This window comes from Vicugna pacos, unplaced genomic scaffold (genome assembly GCF_048564905.1).
Source record: "Vicugna pacos unplaced genomic scaffold, VicPac4 SAC-SAT, whole genome shotgun sequence".
Classification (NCBI taxonomy): Eukaryota; Metazoa; Chordata; class Mammalia; order Artiodactyla; family Camelidae; genus Vicugna; species Vicugna pacos.
In genome coordinates this window covers 54,640,630-54,654,414 of record NW_027328721.1, presented here as the reverse complement: position 1 = coordinate 54,654,414, position 13,785 = coordinate 54,640,630, and positions in this window count along the sequence as shown.

Genomic DNA, 13,785 nt, shown 5'->3' with positions numbered 1-13,785 from the left:
CCCTGGGACTTCCTGCAAACCCCCCTAGCATTCCCTGGCACAGAGAAATTAGGAAAACCCTCAGGGGAGACGAGCTTAGGCATTCAGTTAGAACCCACGCGCTGCCGACCGTTGGTGGAACCTCCCCACGCTCAGGATTCCGGAACCATTGTCAGTGCGTGGGGGAGCTCGAGAGACAACTCCACGCAGCTCTCTTCAGTCACAGGTGTTCCCTGTTCTGGGAAGTCCGAGAAATACCTTTCTGACCTTGGGGAGGCCGCCTCTGTCCCTGGGACTTCCTGCAAACACCCCTAGCATTCCCTGGCACAGAGACATTAGGAAAACCCTCAGGGGAGACGAGCTTAGCATTCCGTTAGAACCTACGCGCTGCCGACCGTTGGTGGAACCTCCCCACGCTCAGGATTTCGGAACCGTTGTCAGTGCGTGGGGGAGCTCGAGAGACAACTCCACGAAGCTCTCTTCAGTCACAGGTGTTCCCTGTTCGGGGAAGTCCGAGAAATACCTTCCCTGACCTTGGGGAGGCAGCCTCTGTCCCTGGGACTTCCTGCAAACCCCCCTAGCATTCCCTGGCACAGAGACATTAGGAAAATCCTCAGGGGAGACGAGCTTAGGCATTCCATTAGAACCCACGCGCTGCCGACCGTTGGTGGAACCTCCCCACGCTCAGGATTCCGGAACCGTTGTCAGTGCGTGGGGGATCTCGAGAGACAACTCCACGCAGCTCTCTTCAATCATAGGTGTTCCCTGTTCGGGGAAGTCTGAGAAATACCTTCCCTGACCTTGGGGAGGCAGCCTCAGTCCCTGGGACTTCCTGCAAACCCCCCTAGCATTCCCTGGCACAGAGACATTAGGAAAACCCTCAGGGGAGACGAGCTTAAGCATTCCGTTAGAACCCACGCGCTGCTGACCGTTGGTGGAACCTCCCCACGCTCAGGATTCCGAAACCATTGTCACTGCGTGGGGGAGCTCGAGAGACAACTCCACGCAGCTCTCTTCAGTCACAGGTGTTCCCTGTTCGGGGAAGTCCGAGAAATACCTTCCCTGACCTTGGGGAGGCAGCCTCTGTCCCTGGGACTTCCTGCAAACACCCATAGCATTCCCTGGCACAGAGATATTTAGAAAACCCTCAGGGGATACGAGCTTAGGCATTCCGTTAGAACCCACGCGCTGCCGACCGTTGGTGGAACCTCCCAACGCTCAGGATTCCGGAACCATTGTCAGTGCGTGGGGGATCTCGAGAGACAACTCCACGCAGCTCTCTTCAGTCACAGGTGTTCCCTGTTCGGGGAAGTCCGAGAAATACCTTCCCTGACCTTGCGGAGGCAGCCTCTGTCCCTGGGACTTCCTGCAAACACCCCTAGCATTCCCTGGCACAGAGACATTAGGAAAACCCTCAGGGGAGACGAGCTTAGGCATTCCGTTAGAACCCACGCGCTGCCGACCGTTGGTGGAACATCCCCACGCTCAGGATTCCGGAACCATTGTCAGTGCGTGGGGGAGCTCGAGAGACAACTCCACGCAGCTCTCTTCAGTCACAGGTGTTCCCTGTTCGGGGAAGTCCGAGAAATAACTTCCCTGACCTTGGGGAGGCAGCCTCTGTCCCTGGGAATTCCTGCAAACCCCCCTAGCAATCCCTGGCACAGAGACATTAGGAAAACCCTCAGGGGAGACGAGCTTAGCATTCCGTTAGAACACACGCGCTGCCGACCGTTGGTGGAACCTCCCCACGCTCAGGATTCCGGAACCATTGTCAGTGCGTGGGGCAGCTCGAGAGACAACTCCACGCAGCTCTCTTCAGTCACAGGTGTTCCCTGTTCGGGGAAGTCCGAGAAATAACTTCCCTGAAGTTGGGGAGGCAGCCTCTGTCCCTGGGACTTCCTGTAAACACCCCTAGCATTCCCTGGCACAGAGACATTAGGAAAACCCTCAGGGGAGACGAGCTTAGCATTCCGTTAGAACCCACGCGCTGCCGACCGTTGGTGGAACCTCCCCACGCTCAGGATTCCGGAACCATTGTCAGTGCGTGAGGGAGCTCGAGAGACAACTCCACGCAGCTCTCTTCAGTCACAGGTGTTCCCTGTTTGGGGAAGTCAGAGAAAAACCTTCCCTGACCTTGGGGAGGCAGCCTCTGTCCCTGGGACTTGCTACAAGCCCCCCTAGCATTCCCTGGCACAGAGAAATTAGGAAAACCCTCAGGGGAGACGAGCTTAGGCATTCCGTTAGAACCCACGGGCTGCCGAACGTTGGTGGAACCTCCCCAAGCTCAGGATTCCGGAACCATTGTCAGTGCGTGGGGGAGCTCGAGAGACAACTCCACGCAGCTCTCTTCAGTCACAGGTGTTCCCTGTTAGGGGAAGTCAGAGAAATACCTTCCCTGACCATGGGGAGGCAGCCTCTGCCCTGGGATTTCCTGCAAACACCCCTAGCATTCCCTGGCACAGAGACATTAGGAAAACCCTCAGGGGAGACGAGCTTAGGCATTCCGTTAGAACCCACGCGCTGCCGACCGTTGGTGGAACCTCCCCACGCTCAGGATTCCGGAACCATTTTCAGTGCGTGGGGCAGCTCGAGAGACAACTCCATGCAGCTCTCTTCAGTCACAGGTGTTCCCTGTTCTGGGAAGTCCGAGAAATACCTTCCCTGACCTTGGGGAGGCAGCCTCTGTCCCTGGGACTTCCTGCAAACAACCCTAGCATTCCCTGGCACAGAGACATTAGGAAAACCCTCAGGGGAGACGAGCATAGGCATTCCGTTAGAACCCACGCGCTGCCGACCGTTGGTGGAACCTCCCCACGCTCAGGATTCCGGAAACATTGTCAGTGCGTGGGGGAGCTCGAGAGACAACTCCACGCAGCTCTCTTCAGTCACAGGTGTTCCCTGTTCGGGGAAGTCCGAGAAATAACTTCCCTGAACTAGGGGAGGCAGCCTCTGTCCCTGGGACATCCTGCAAACCCCCCTAGCATTCCCTGGCACAGAGACATTAGGAAAACCCTCAGGGGAGACGAGCTTAGGCATTCCGTTAGAACCCACGCGCTGCCGACCGTTGGTGGAACCTCCCCACGCTCAGGATTCCGGAACCATTGTCAGTGCGTGGGGGAGCTCGAGAGACAACTCCACGCATCTCTCTTCAGTCACAGGTGTTCCCTGTTCGGGGAAGTCCGAGAAATACATTCCCTGACCTTGGGGAGGCAGCCTCTGTCCCTGGGAATTCCTGCAAACACCCCTAGCATCCCTGGCAGAGAGACATTAGGAAAACCCTCAGGGGAGACGAGCTTAGGCATTCCGTTAGAATCCACGCGCTGCCGACCGTTGGTGGAACCTCCCCACGCTCAGGATCCCGGAACCATTGTCAGTGCGTGGGGGAGCTCGAGAGACAACTCCACGCAGCTCTCTTCAGTCACAGGAGTTCCCTGTTCGGGGAAGTCCGAGAAATACATTCCCTGACCTTGGGGAGGCAGCCTCTGTCCCTGGGACTTCCTGCAAACCATCCTAGCATTCCCTGGCACAGAGATATTAGGAAAACCCTCTGGGGAGACGAGCTTAGGCATTCCGTTAGAACCCACGCGCTACCGACCGTTGGTGGAACCTCCCCACGCTCAGGATTCCGGAAACGTTGTCAGTGCGTGGGGGAGCTCGAGAGACAACTCCACGCAGCTCTCTTCAGTCACAGGTGTTCCATGTTCGGGGAAGTCCGAGAAATACCTTTCTGACCTTGGGGAGGCCGCCTCTGTCCCTGGGACTTCCTGCAAACAACCCTAGCATTCCCTGGCACAGAGACATTAGGAAAACCCTCAGGGGAGACGAGCTTAGCATTCCGTTAGAACCCACGCGCTGCCGACCGTTGGTGGAACCTCCCCATGCTCAGGATTCCGGAACCGTTGTCAGTGCGTGGGGGAGCTCGAGAGACAACTCCACGAAGCTCTCTTCAGTCACAGGTGTTCCCTGTTCGGGGAAGTCCGAGAAATACCTTCCCTGACCTTGGGGAGGTTGCCTCTGACCCTGGGACTTCCTGCAAACCCCCCTAGCATTCCCTGGCACAGTGACATTAGGAAAACCCTCAGGGGAGACGAGCTTAGGCATTCCGTTAGAACCCACGCGCTGCCGACCTTTGGTGGAACCTCCCCACGCTCAGGATTCCGGAACCGTTGTCAGTGCGTGGGGGATCTCGAGAGAAAACTCCACGCAGCTCTCTTCAGTCATAAGTGTTCCCTGTTCGGGGAAGTCTGAGAAATACCTTCCCTGACCTTGGGGAGGCAGCCTCAGTCCCTGGGACTTCCTGCAAACCCCCCTAGCATTCCCTGGCACAGAGACATTAGGAAAACCCTCAGGGGAGACGAGCTTAAGCATTCCGTTAGAACCCACGCGCTGCCGACCGTTGGTGGAACCTCCCCACGCTCAGGATTCCGGAACCGTTGTCAGTGCGTGGGGGAGCTCGAGAGACAACTCCACGCAGTTCTCTTCAGTCACAGGTGTTCCCTGTTCGGGGAAGTCCGAGAAATACCTTCCCTGACCTTGGGGAGGCAGCCTCTGCCTCTGGGAATTCCTGCAAACACCCCTAGCATTCCCTGGCACAGAGATATTTAGAAAACCCTCAGGGGAGACGAGCTTAGGCATTCTGTTAGAACCCACGCGCTGCCGACCGTTGGTGGAACCTCCCCACGCTCAGGATTCCGGAACCATTGTCAGTGCGTGGGGGATCTCGAGAGAAAACTCCACGCAGCTCTCTTCAGTCACAGGAGTTCCCTGTTCGGGGAAGTCCGAGAAATAACTTCCCTGACCTTGCGGAGGCAGCCTCTGTCCCTGGGACTTCCTGCAAACCCCCCTAGCATTCCCTGGCACAGAGAAATTAGGAAAACCCTCAGGGGAGACGAGCTTAGGCATTCGGTTAGAACCCACACGCTGCCGACCGTTGGTGGAACCTCCCCACGCTCAGGATTCCGGAACCATTGTCAGTGCGTGGGGGAGCTCGAGAGACAACTCCACGCAGCTCTCTTCAGTCACAGGTGTTCCCTGTTCGGGGAAGTCCGAGAAATAACTTCCCTGAAGTTGGGGAGGCAGCCTCTGTCCCTGGGACTTCCTGTAAACACCCCTAGCATTCCCTGGCACAGAGACATTAGGAAAACCCTCAGGGGAGACGAGCTTAGCATTCCGTTAGAACCCACGCGCTGCCGACCGTTGGTGGAACCTCCCCACGCTCAGGATTCCGGAACCATTGTCAGTGCGTGAGGGAGCTCGAGAGACAACTCCACGCAGCTCTCTTCAGTCACAGGTGTTCCCTGTTTGGGGAAGTCAGAGAAAAACCTTCCCTGACCTTGGGGAGACAGCCTCTGTCCCTGGGACTTGCTACAAGCCCCCCTAGCATTCCCTGGCACAGAGAAATTAGGAAAACCCTCAGGGGAGACGAGCTTAGGCATTCCATTAGAACCCACGGGCTGCCGAACGTTGGTGGAACCTCCCCAAGCTCAGGATTCCGGAACCATTGTCAGTGCGTGGGGGAGCTCGAGAGACAACTCCACGCAGCTCTCTTCAGTCACAGGTGTTCCCTGTTAGGGGAAGTCAGAGAAATACCTTCCCTGACCATGGGGAGGCAGCCTCTGCCCTGGGATTTCCTGCAAACACCCCTAGCATTCCCTGGCACAGAGACATTAGGAAAACCCTCAGGGGAGACGAGCTTAGGCATTCCGTTAGAACCCACGCGCTGCCGACCGTTGGTGGAACCTCCCCACGCTCAGGATTCCGGAACCATTGTCAGTGCGTGGTGGAGCTCGAGAGAAAACTCCACGCAGCTCTCTTCAGTCACAGGTGTTCCCTGTTAGGGGAAGTCCGAGAAATACCTTCCCTGACCTTGGGGAGGCAGCCTCTGTCCATGGGACTTCCTGCAAACCCCGCTAGCATTCCCTGGCACAGAGACATTAGGAAAACCCTCAGGGGAGACGAGCTTAGGCATTCCGTTAGAACCCACGCGCTGCCGACCGTTGGTGGAACCTCCCCACGCTCAGGATTCCGGAACCATTGTCAGTGCGTGGGGGAGCTCGAGAGACAACTCCACGCATCTCTCTTCATTCACAGGTGTTCCCTGTTCGGGGAAGTCCGAGAAATACCTTCCCTGACCTTGGGGAGGCAGCCTCTGTCCCTGGGAATTCCTGAAAACACCCCTAGCATCCCTGGCAGAGAGACATTAGGAAAACCCTCAGGGGAGACGAGCATAGGCTTTCCGTTAGAATCCACGCGCTGCCGACCGTTGGTGGAACCTCCCCACGCTCAGGATTCCAGAACCATTGTCAGTGCGTGGGGGAGCTCGAGAGACAACTCCACGCAGCTCTCTTCAGTCACAGGAGTTCCCTGTTCGGGGAAGTCCGAGAAATACATTCCCTGACCTTGGGGAGGCAGCCTCTGTCCCTGGGACTTCCTGCAAACCATCCTAGCATTCCCTGGCACAGAGACATTAGGAAAACCCTCAGGGGAGACGAGCTTAGGCATTCCGTTAGAACCCACGCGCTGCCGACCGTTGGTGGAACCTCCCCAAGCTCAGGATTCCGGAACCATTGTCAGTGCGTGGTGGAGCTCGAGAGAAAACTCCACGCAGCTCTCTTCAGTCACAGGTGTTCCATGTTCGGGGAAGTCCGAGAAATACCTTTCTGACCTTGGGGAGGCCGCCTCTGTCCCTGGGACTTCCTGCAAACACCCCTAGCATTCCCTGGCACAGAGACATTAGGAAAACCCTCAGGGGAGACGAGCTTAGCATTCCGTTAGAACCCACGCGCTGCCGACCGTTGGTGGAACCTCCCCACGCTCAGGATTTCGGAACCGTTGTCAGTGCGTGGGGGAGCTCGAGAGACAACTCCACGAAGCTCTCTTCAGTCACAGGTGTTCCCTGTTCGGGGAAGTCCGAGAAATACCTTCCCTGAACTTGGGGAGGCAGCCTCTGTCCCTGGGACTTCCTGCAAACCCCCCTAGCATTCCCTGGCACAGAGACATTAGGAAAATCCTCAGGGGAGACGAGCTTAGGCATTCCATTAGAACCCACGCGCTGCCGACCGTTGGTGGAACCTCCCCACGCTCAGGATTCCGGAACCGTTGTCAGTGCGTGGGGGATCTCGAGAGACAACTCCACGCAGCTCTCTTCAGTCATAGGTGTTCCATGTTCGGGGAAGTCTGAGAAATACCTTCCCTGACCTTGGGGAGGCAGCCTCAGTCCCTGGGACTTCCTGCAAACCCCCCTAGCATTCCCTGGCACAGAGACATTAGGAAAACCCTCAGGGGAGACGAGCTTAGCATTCCGTTAGAACCCACGCGCTGCCGACCGTTGGTGGAACCTCCCCACGCTCAGGATTCCGAAACCATTGTCACTGCGTGGGGGAGCTCGAGAGACAACTCCACGCAGCTCTCTTCAGTCACAGGTGTTCCCTGTTCGGGGAAGTCCGAGAAATACCTTCCCTGACCTTGCGGAGGCAGCCTCTGTCCCTGGGACTTCCTGCAAACCCCCCTAGCATTCCCTGGCACAGAGACATTAGGAAAACCCTCAGGGGAGACGAGCTTAGGCATTCCGTTAGAACCCACGCGCTGCCGACCGTTGGTGGAACCTCCCCACGCTCAGGATTCCGGAACCATTGTCAGTGCGTGGGGCAGCTCGAGAGACAACTCCACGCAGCTCTCTTCAGTCACAGGTGTTCCCTGTTCGGGGAAGTCCGAGAAATAACTTCCCTGAAGTTGGGGAGGCAGCCTCTGTCCCTGGGACTTCCTGCAAACACCCCTAGCATTCCCTGGCACAGAGACATTAGGAAAACCCTCAGGGGAGACGAGCTTAGCATTCCGTTAGAACCCACGCGCTGCCGACCGTTGGTGGAACCTCCCCACGCTCAGGATTCCGGAACCATTGTCAGTGCGTGAGGGAGCTCGAGAGACAACTCCACGCATCTCTCTTCAGTCACAGGTGTTCCCTGTTTGGGGAAGTCAGAGAAAAACCTTCCCAGACCTTGGGGAGGCAGCCTCTGTCCCTGGGACTTGCTGCAAGCCCCCCTAGCATTCCCTGGCACAGAGAAATTAGGAAAACCCTCAGGGGAGACGAGCTTAGGCATTCCGTTAGAACCCACGGGCTGCCGAACGTTGGTGGAACCTCCCCAAGCTCAGGATTCCGGAACCATTGTCAGTGCGTGGGGGAGCTCGAGAGACAACTCCACGCAGCTCTCTTCAGTCACAGGTGTTCCCTGTTAGGGGAAGTCCGAGAAATACCTTCCCTGACCTTGGGGAGGCAGCCTCTGCCCTGGGACTTCCTGCAAACACCCCTAGCATTCCCTGGCACAGAGACATTAGGAAAACCCTCAGGGGAGACGAGCTTAGGCATTCCGTTAGAACCCACGCGCTGCCGACCGTTGGTGGAACCTCCCCACGCTCAGGATTCCGGAACCATTGTCAGTGCGTGGGGCAGCTCGAGAGACAACTCCACGCAGCTCTCTTCAGTCACAGGTGTTCCCTGTTCTGGGAAGTCCGAGAAATAACTTCCCTGACCTTGGGGAGGCAGCCTCTGTCCCTGGGACTTCCTGCAAACACCCCTAGCATTCCCTGGCACAGAGACATTAGGAAAACCCTCAGGGGAGACGAGCTTAGGCATTCCGTTAGAACCCACGCGCTGCCGACCGTTGGTGGAACCTCCCCACGCTCAGGATTCCGGAAACATTGTCAGTGCGTGGGGGAGCTCGAGAGACAACTCCACGCAGCTCTCTTCACTCACAGGTGTTCCCTGTTCGGGGAAGTCCGAGAAATAACTTCCCTGAACTTGGGGAGGCAGCCTCTGCCCCTGGGACATCCTGCAAACCCCCCTAGCATTCCCTGGCACAGAGACATTAGGAAAACCCTCAGGGGAGACGAGCTTAGGCATTCCGTTAGAACCCACGCGCTGCCGACCGTTGGTGGAACCTCCCCACGCTCAGGATTCCAGAACCATTGTCAGTGCGTGGTGGAGCTCGAGAGAAAACTCCACGCAGCTCTCTTCAGTCACAGGTGTTCCCTGTTAGGGGAAGTCCGAGAAATACCTTCCCTGACCTTGGGGAGGCAGCCTCTGTCCATGGGACTTCCTGCAAACCCCGCTAGCATTCCCTCACACAGAGACATTAGGAAAACCCTCAGGGGAGACGAGCTTAGGCATTCCGTTAGAACCCACGCGCTGCCGACCGTTGGTGGAACCTCCCCACGCTCAGGATTCCGGAACCATTGTCAGTGCGTGGGGGAGCTCGAGAGACAACTCCACGCATCTCTCTTCAGTCACAGGTGTTCCATGCTCGGGGAATTCCGAGAAATACCTTCCCTGACCTTGGGGAGGCAGCCTCTGTCCCTGGGAATTCCTGCAAACACCCCTAGCATCCCTGGCAGAGAGACATTAGGAAAACCCTCAGGGGAGATGAGATTAGGCATTCCGTTAGAATCCACGCGCTGCCGACCGTTGGTGGAACCTCCCCACGCTCAGGATTCCGGAACCATTGTCAGTGCGTGGGGGAGCTCGAGAGACAACTGCACGCAGCTCTCTTCAGTCACAGGAGTTCCCTGTTCGGGGAAGTCCGAGAAATACATTCCCTGACCTTGGGGAGGCAGCCTCTGTCCCTGGGACTTCCTGCAAACCATCCTAGCATTCCCTGGCACAGAGACATTAGGAAAACCCTCAGGGGAGACGAGCTTAGGCATTCCGTTAGAACCCACGCGCTGCCGACCGTTGGTGGAACCTCCCCACGCTCAGGATTCCGGAACCATTGTCAGTGCGTGGGGGAGCTCGAGAGACAACTCCACGCATCTCTTCAGTCAAAGGTGTTCCCTGTTCGGGGAAGTCCGAGAAATACCTTCCCTGACCTTGGGGAGGCAGCCTCTGCCTCTGGGAATTCCTGCAAACACCCCTAGCATTCCCTGGCACAGAGACATTAGGAAAACCCTCAGGGGAGACGAGCTTAGGCATTCCGTTAGAACCCATGCGCTGCCGACCGTTGGTGGAACCTCCCCACGCTCAGGATTCCGGAACCATTGTCAGTGCGTGGGGGAGCTCGAGAGACAACTCCACGCAGCTCTCTTCAGTCACAGGTGTTCCCTGTTTGGGGAAGTCCGAGAAATAAATTCCCTGTACTTGGGGAGGCAGCCTCTGTTTCTGGGACTTCCTGCAAACCCCCCTAGCATTCCCTGGCACAGAGACATTAGGAAAACCCTCAGGGGAGACGAGCTTAGGCATTCGGTTAGATCCCACGCGCTGCCGACCCTTGGTGGAACCTCAACACGCTCAGGATTCCGGAACCATTGTCAGTGCGTGGGGCAGCTCGAGAGACAACTCCACGCAGCTCTCTTCAGTCACAGGTGTTCCCTGTTCGGGGAAGTCCGAGAAATACCTTCCCTGACCTTGGGGAGGCAGCCTCTGTCCCTGGGAATTCCTGCAAACCCCCCTAGCAATCCCTGGCACAGAGATATTAGGAAAACCCTCAGGGGAGACGAGCTTAGCATTCCGTTAGAACACACGCGCTGCCGACCGTTGGTGGAACCTCCCCACGCTCAGGATTCCGGAACCATTGTCAGTGCGTGGGGCAGCTCGAGAGACAACTCCACGCAGCTCTCTTCAGTCACAGGTGTTCCCTGTTCGGGGAAGTCCGAGAAATAACTTCCCTGAAGTTGGGGAGGCAGCCTCTGTCCCTGGGACTTCCTGTAAACACCCCTAGCATTCCCTGGCACAGAGACATTAGGAAAACCCTCAGGGGAGACGAGCTTAGCATTCCGTTAGAACCCACGCGCTGCCGACCGTTGGTGGAACCTCCCCACGCTCAGGATTCCGGAACCATTGTCAGTGCGTGAGGGAGCTCGAGAGACAACTCCACGCAGCTCTCTTCAGTCACAGGTGTTCCCTGTTTGGGGAAGTCAGAGAAAAACCTTCCCTGACCTTGGGGAGGCAGCCTCTGTCCCTGGGACTTGCTACAAGCCCCCCTAGCATTCCCTGGCACAGAGAAATTAGGAAAACCCTCAGGGGAGACGAGCTTAGGCATTCCGTTAGAACCCACGGGCTGCCGAACGTTGGTGGAACCTCCCCAAGCTCAGGATTCCGGAACCATTGTCAGTGCGTGGGGGAGCTCGAGAGACAACTCCACGCAGCTCTCTTCAGTCACAGGTGTTCCCTATTAGGGGAAGTCAGAGAAATACCTTCCCTGACCATGGGGAGGCAGCCTCTGCCCTGGGATTTCCTGCAAACACCCCTAGCATTCCCTGGCACAGAGACATTAGGAAAACCCTCAGGGGAGACGAGCTTAGGCATTCCGTTAGAACCCACGCGCTGCCGACCGTTGGTGGAACCTCCCCACGCTCAGGATTCCGGAACCATTGTCAGTGCGTGGGGCAGCTCGAGAGACAACTCCACGCAGCTCTCTTCAGTCACAGGTGTTCCCTGTTCTGGGAAGTCCGAGAAATACCTTCCCTGACCTTGGGGAGGCAGCCTCTGTCCCTGGGACTTCCTGCAAACACCCCTAGCATTCCCTGGCACAGAGACATTAGGAAAACCCTCAGGGGAGACGAGCATAGGCATTCCGTTAGAACCCACGCGCTGCCGACCGTTGGTGGAACCTCCCCACGCTCAGGATTCCGGAAACATTGTCAGTGCGTGGGGGAGCTCGAGAGACAACTCCACGCAGCTCTCTTCAGTCACAGGTGTTCCCTGTTCGGGGAAGTCCGAGAAATACATTCCCTGACCTTGGGGAGGCAGCCTCTGTCCCTGGGAATTTCTGCAAACACCCCTAGCATCCCTGGCAGAGAGACATTAGGAAAACCCTCAGGGGAGACGAGCTTAGGCATTCCGTTAGAATCCACGCGCTGCCGACCGTTGGTGGAACCTCCCCACGCTCAGGATCCCGGAACCATTGTCAGTGCGTGGGGGAGCTCGAGAGACAACTCCACGCAGCTCTCTTCAGTCACAGGAGTTCCCTGTTCGGGGAAGTCCGAGAAATACATTCCCTGACCTTGGGGAGGCAGCCTCTGTCCCTGGGAATTCCTGCAAACCATCCTAGCATTCCCTGGCACAGAGATATTAGGAAAACCCTCAGGGGAGACGAGCTTAGGCATTCCGTTAGAACCCACGTGCTGCCGACCGTTGGTGGAACCTCCCCACGCTCAGGATTCCGGAACCATTGTCAGTGCGTGGTGGAGCTCGAGAGAAAACTCCACGCAGCTCTCTTCAGTCACAGGTGTTCCTGTTCGGGGAAGTCCGAGAAATACCTTCCCTGACCTTGGGGAGGCAGCCTCTGACCCTGGGACTTCCTGCAAACCCCCCTAGCATTCCCTTGCACAGAGACATTAGGAAAACCCTCTGGGGAGACGAGCTTAGGCATTCCGTTAGAACACACGCGCTACCGACCGTTGGTGGAACCTCCCCACGCTCAGGATTCCGGAAACGTTGTCAGTGCGTGGGGGAGCTCGAGAGACAACTCCACGCAGCTCTCTTCAGTCACAGGTGTTCCCTGTTCGGGGAAGTCCGAGAAATACCTTTCTGACCTTGGGGAGGCCGCCTCTGTCCCTGGGACTTCCTGCAAACAACCCTAGCATTCCCTGGCACAGAGACATTAGGAAAACCCTCAGGGGAGACGAGCTTAGCATTCCGTTAGAACCCACGCGCTGCCGACCGTTGGTGGAACCTCCCCACGCTCAGGATTCCGGAACCGTTGTCAGTGCGTGGGGGAGCTCGAGAGACAACTCCACGAAGCTCTCTTCAGTCACAGGTGTTCCCTGTTCGGGGAAGTCCGAGAAATACCTTCCCTGACCTTGGGGAGGTAGCCTCTGACCCTGGGACTTCCTGCAAACCCCCCTAGCATTCCCTGGCACAGTGACATTAGGAAAACCCTCAGGGGAGACGAGCTTAGGCATTCCGTTAGAACCCACGCGCTGCCGACCTTTGGTGGAACCTCCCCACGCTCAGGATTCCGGAACCGTTGTCAGTGCGTGGGGGATCTCGAGAGAAAACTCCACGCAGCTCTCTTCAGTCATAAGTGTTCCCTGTTCGGGGAAGTCTGAGAAATACCTTCCCTGACCTTGGGGAGGCAGCCTCAGTCCCTGGGACTTCCTGCAAACCCCCCTAGCATTCCCTGGCACAGAGACATTAGGAAAACCCTCAGGGGAGACGAGCTTAAGCATTCCGTTAGAACCCACGCGCTGCCGACCGTTGGTGGAACCTCCCCACGCTCAGGATTCCGGAACCGTTGTCAGTGCGTGGGGGAGCTCGAGAGACAACTCCACGCAGCTCTCTTCAGTCACAGGTGTTCCCTGTTCGGGGAAGTCCGAGAAATACCTTCCCTGACCTTGGGGAGGCAGCCTCTGCCTCTGGGAATTCCTGCAAACACCCCTAGCATTCCCTGGCACAGAGATATTTAGAAAACCCTCAGGGGAGACGAGCTTAGGCATTCTGTTAGAACCCACGCGCTGCCGACCGTTGGTGGAACCTCCCCACGCTCAGGATTCCGGAACCATTGTCAGTGCGTGGGGGATCTCGAGAGACAACTCCACGCAGCTCTCTTCAGTCACAGGAGTTCCCTGTTCGGGGAAGTCCGAGAAATAACTTCCCTGACCTTGCAGAGGCAGCCTCTGTCCCTGGGAATTCCTGCAAACCCCCCTAGCATTCCCTGGCACAGAGAAATTAGGAAAACCCTCAGGGGAGACGAGCTTAGGCATTCGGTTAGAACCCACGCGCTGCCGACCGTTGGTGGAACCTCCCCACGCTCAGGATTCCGGAACCATTGTCAGTGCGTGGGGGAGCTCGAGAGACAACTCCACGCAGCTCTC